Genomic DNA, 5,657 nt, shown 5'->3' on the forward strand with positions numbered 1-5,657 from the left:
ATATCTAGGGAATTTAGCCAAGAAACTCTTAAGATGTCTAAGAAATTTAAGATCTTTACTTTCTTTTAACTTGTCATTATAACAGACGATCGAAACGGTGTCTTTCCACACTGGTTCGTTGTTTAAAACCAACAATAAGAGACTGTCTAGCACTTTCAAATGTTTCAAGAGAAAAGTGAAAGAGTGAAAATGTTTTTTTCTAAAACTATGAAACAAATCCAACGGCTCCGAAGTCTTCAAGAAATTTGTTTTACGACCGAAGCTACAATGAATTTGAAGATTGAAGCCTCTTCTTTCCAATAACTTTTGTAGCTGGATGATTTCTATGAATGTACCACGTTGACGCGCTAGTGCGCCATTTTGCCAGCCACAAGGGAAAGTCAGACGACGGTGGCGCCAGACCGTAATTAGTTATGTAACTATTCTTTGGTAACTTGGTAATAAATTCTAGTAACTTAATAAGTGGTATTAATCGGATGCATTCGAGAACCCACCCATTTAAGATACATTTTCAAATTATCAGAAGAGTAATATTAATCTTCCAACATACAATTGTACAAAACTCAGTCATATTCAAATAAATATATATTTTATCCTTGTTATCGAAAGATTTCAAACTCTACAAAAGAATATACATATATCTCGTTAAAACTCTAGCAATGTAAAGCCTTGTAATTATAGTTGTGGATTGTGGCTTGCGTACAGTAGCGTTTTCTATGGAAAGTGGTTTTCTTCGTTCGTCATTAAATTTTCCGTTCTTCTCGTTAAACTCTTTGAGATGTCACCGCGATATTAAAATTCTAACTGGACGTACTGACAGTTTCATCTAGTAAAGTCGTTAAGTAACGAGTTGGGGAAGAGAAGTATGCTAATTCGCAATTGTATCGTGTCGAAATTTTGAGAAGGAAAAGCTTTTCCTCGACTTATAAATAAGGGTATTCACCGCACTACCAGTCGTAGATAGAAACCTGAACTCGAGTGAGCACGAAACTCCGCGTTCAATTTATTTTATTTGTACGAAGATAATTTTTAGAGGTAAATTGGACCACTTATAATATACACATTGTTTAGAATAATAGCTATTATTTTTTTTTAAATTAATAATCAACAAATGGTGGACGATTTTCAGCGTTGCTGAGTGTTTTAAAATGCGTTGTTTGTTCGCGATTCTTTTGTTCGTCGCTTATGTTTGGTCGACGAAAGGATTCGAGAAAAGCCACACGGAGCATTGCAGATATTGGTGCAAAACATTGGACCACCGGTATTATTGTTGCCCAATGGGGAAACACGAGGGTTGGATGGAACACGCATGGCACTCATTTTTGTACCCGTGGATCAGGATAACCATCGGCGAATCTCCTCTGCTTTACTCGTCGTGGCCGGAAATAGTCGTCACCGAGAAAGAAGAAGTCAAGAAACATTGCCCGCCGTTGAGAACCCATTGTCCACGGACTTACGATTGGTACTCGCCGCCGTCTTTGTGTCACCGCGATGATGACTGCAACGAATGGGAAAAGTGTTGTCCCGACGTTTGTCTCGAGCACAAAACATGTAAACGCGGCGAATAGAAAATAGGTCGCTCGTTCGAAACTTCGAGGCCCCAATTATTTTGTTCCATTCGACACCGTTTTCTTGTACGCATTAATCCATTAAGTACCAGCGTCTTACTTACAGGGTATTCAACGAGTTAAAAAATTATTTATAAATCGCCAGGGAATCGTAAATTTATCGATACGACCGATTGTCTGCAGAAATTTAGCGAAGAATTTTAAATCACGTGCGCCATAGTGTACCGCGTTACGTTCCCAAACATTTTTCATTTAATTGTCGTGAGACTGCGGTTAATTAGAATGCCCCGTTACGATCAAGGTTATTTTATGTTCGCGTTAACAATTTCGACAGTAAATTCTCAATTAACGTGGGCGACGAGATCCTTAACGAACAGTTACATTACGGTGTGTTCTTTACCGTGACCCTCCCCCCATTAAAATGTAATTGGTTCGTATCGCATTTCGCGTTAGCTTAATTAACAGCTTGTCCAACGTAATTTTGCGTAAAAATTCAACAACACGGTTTTTTTTTGCGATCCACGCGTGACCTGTCGTCTGACATTCGAATTAAGCGAACCATTTTCGATTTGCATCGGTGACTCTCGATTTTTTACGCTTAAGGATCGTTAAACAAAAGAGTTAAATCGTTGAAAAAAAAAACGAGACAGAAGACGTAGAAACAATGTAAAAAATCGACAGATGGCGGCCACTTTCGGTTTTCATTTTGGACACGCGTGTTATTGGCCTCCGCTTAATCTGATTGCTTTAATCCCGCGAGCTTAATGAGTTCCAGAGGGCGTTAAAACAATTTAAGATAAGGTCCCCGTAATGCAGCAGATGCTCTATGCTTTCAGGGCGGTCCTAAAGGATCCCTGTATTTACTCTGTTATGGGGTTTATAATTAAGTATGGCCGCACGAGACGTCGATAAATACTCCACTGGGATAGCATATGGGCAAATCGTATTTATAACACAAATGATTTTATAACATTAACAATCGTGCTTTTACAAGGTCTTAAGGATGAAAGTTAAATTCGAGGACGATCGACGTAAATTTTATATTTATAAGAAACGCGCTGGAGCACAGAAGAATGCACGATTATTAATTATACACGGGGTGAAAGTAAACAAGTGTACTAATAAAATCGATATAACGCAATGTAACGAATAGTGTGAAATATTACATATTCCTTAATAATATTTCAAATATGATACATAAATATTCATTAACGATAGGTTATTCTAGATTTCCGAGTGGTTTACAAGAAGAAAATGGTGAAGAAATATTCGAAAGCAGGCTGGAGTGTTCGATCGATGAAATTATGGGTCTCTGGGTTAACTATTATCCGCGGAGGGAAATTGTTCGGCAAACACTTGCCCTTTCATTCTGCGTCGTGGAGGCGAGCCACGTTTAATGGACGCTAAGGAAGAGCGAGGGTGTAAAAAAGGATAGAGAAAACCAGATGAAATAAGTGGCAGGTGCGTGCGGTCGTGGCGCATTTTTGTCGGATTAGTGTCACACAATGATGCATCCTGTGCATTTTGCTCGTCGCGAGACGTGATTTTCTTCCCCGGTTAGCCAACGTTATTTCTTTCCGAACAATCCACCCGCCAATACAAAATTCTTCGAACGGTAGGATCCAATTTTTCGAACGATTGTTTCATTAAAAAAAAAAAAAAAATACTGCAATTTTGTATACATATTGCTTTGTTTTTTTTTATATTGCACAGATATCCATCTTCATGGGGAATACCGTAACTCTGCGATTGTTGCGTTAGTCAACTACGAAGAATGACATTCCAAAGGAACAGCGTGTTCAATATTCAGCAGCATTGTCGCCTTTTGACTGTCAGCTGCGAATTTTAAAAGGGAGGACCGTGTTCGCAGCTTGTACCTACAAGTTATAACCTGCTACTGTAACCGTTACATGCATTTCAAATTTACTTCGTTGTATCGACGCGCGACTCTTATACGGAAACTACGCAGTGATTATCGATTCACGCTGCGTTACGCTCTAAACACCTGTTCATATTTTGTCCAATCTATAGAACACGACGAAGATTATCAATATTCGCGACGTACGATCTCGAGAATAACACTACGATAACGACGTAGGATGAAATGTTCATTTTTTACTTATTTTTTTCATCGTGAATTTTACCGTGAATTATACGCGAGGAAAAAAAATTTTGTTACAGCCTCTACGTTGCGAGAAGCGTGATTGCTTAGGACCGTTCTCGGAGCAGGTAAACAGCGGCTGGTTAAAGCGACAATATCCGTTCGTTATCCGACTTTCGGAGAACAGTGTTTGTCAGAAACTGAAATTACAACGCGGCCGCTCTAATTTAGTAGCGGAACAGAGACGTCGCGGTTGTACAAATATTTTTTAACGGCGGCAGTAATGTGCATTCCCGATGTTGCACCGGCGTCCCGCCATCGGCAAGGGCTCGATAAGGGCTCCACTCGTGGCGCAGGATCGTTTTTATGAATTCTGAAACTGTTGTGTGCTCACGGTGCCCACACGGAGGCCGGGCAAAAGGATAAAGCGATGAGAATAGAAGCGAGATTGGAATGGGAATGGAATCTGGTCGGCGGTGCGCATGCGCCGGGCACGTTCATTCACTCTACCGAATCATTCATAAATCGCGAGTCCTACGCGTAATCGTATAATTAACAATGAAACTGTTCGTTCGAAGCAAGGGGAACGAAACACGGCAGGTTCTGACATTTTCTTTGAAACGAACGCCTATTAAATCCCAAGACTATCGGTAAACGAGTAAATAACTCCTTTGTTCTTCGTTCCAGGCTTCAACCTACGAGAGAAGTACCGTGGCTCTACCAGCTCGAAACACTTTGCATAACGGAAGAATAAAAGTTTAGTAACCAAATCGACAGTTACACCTCTGCTCTAGATTTCTTACAAACTTTAATAGCAAATAGCTCGAGAGATATCGAGTTTCTGACCCTATAATGATATACTTTTGTAAAGGGGGTGTCGAGGTGATTCAAAGGTCTTGCACTCTTTGGCAGAACCTGTTAATAATCTTACAAGTAAATTGTAATGTATTAGAGAGTTTGGAGGCTCTGTGTCATGGTATGTTGCACAATACACTTACGTTCGAAGTAAGTTTAAAATTCAGCGAGCAGAACGGAAGCGATGTAAATATCTGCGGTTTTCCGATCGAAGTACGGTCGATGGCACAGCTATTTCAGATCACGTGACTATTGCCAAACGATCGTGCCGGCGAATAGACGCGCAAACAGGCCCGTCCCACTCGAACCCATTGACGAAAGCGGAGCAGCTTTTATTTTTGCGGCGTAATCACGATGAGACGTCGCCTTCGATTCAGATGTAATTGACGCGTCGACCGCACACGCGCTCAGCCAGATACAGTGGGGATAAAGGAAGTGAGGATATACCGGATTCGAGACCGGTGGAAAGTAGGAACGGAATCAAGCTGCCGCTTGTGTGCAAGCACGCCACAATTCAGTACGCTTAACGCTGAGATCTCACACTAAAATGTAGCTTTAAGAAAAAGTCTAATGGCGTCAAGTTGCTGGATCTTGATGACCAATTGACTATTGCATTTCTCGAAATATTCTTATCGCGGAACTTCTATTGGATCTTATTGAAAAACCCTATACTATCCTTAAGATGTCAGACACTAAATGTTTCTTAGATTCAAAGACTGATGACAATAGTCACCTTACAACAGGGACCCTAAATGTATGACAAAGGCTGTGCAAGATTAGTTAGGATCACGGTCATTTTACGTTCTGGTACAAAATCCGAAAGCTCGATCTAGATACGTTGAACTTTCATTTAAAAGATGATCGAAAAGTTACACGGTATGGTGTAGGAATATTAATTTGATTCGCCGTAAATCGGACCCATTGCTAATCGAATTCTGCACACCGGCGGTGAGTTCTCGCTGCGGGGGGAAGATGGTGTGCGCAACCGAGAAGCTCCGTTGGTGGGGATAACTAAATTCACGAGTGGTAGGGGTGGAAGTAAGGGGGAGGGGGGAGAGGCGCACGCACACCTATGCAGCTACGGAATTCGGAAGAGCGGCAACTTCAGTGGCATTCGTTTGCGAACCGCAGCA

The sequence above is a fragment of the Colletes latitarsis genome, chromosome 7, assembly GCF_051014445.1.
Source record: "Colletes latitarsis isolate SP2378_abdomen chromosome 7, iyColLati1, whole genome shotgun sequence".
Lineage (NCBI taxonomy): Eukaryota > Metazoa > Arthropoda > Insecta > Hymenoptera > Colletidae > Colletes > Colletes latitarsis.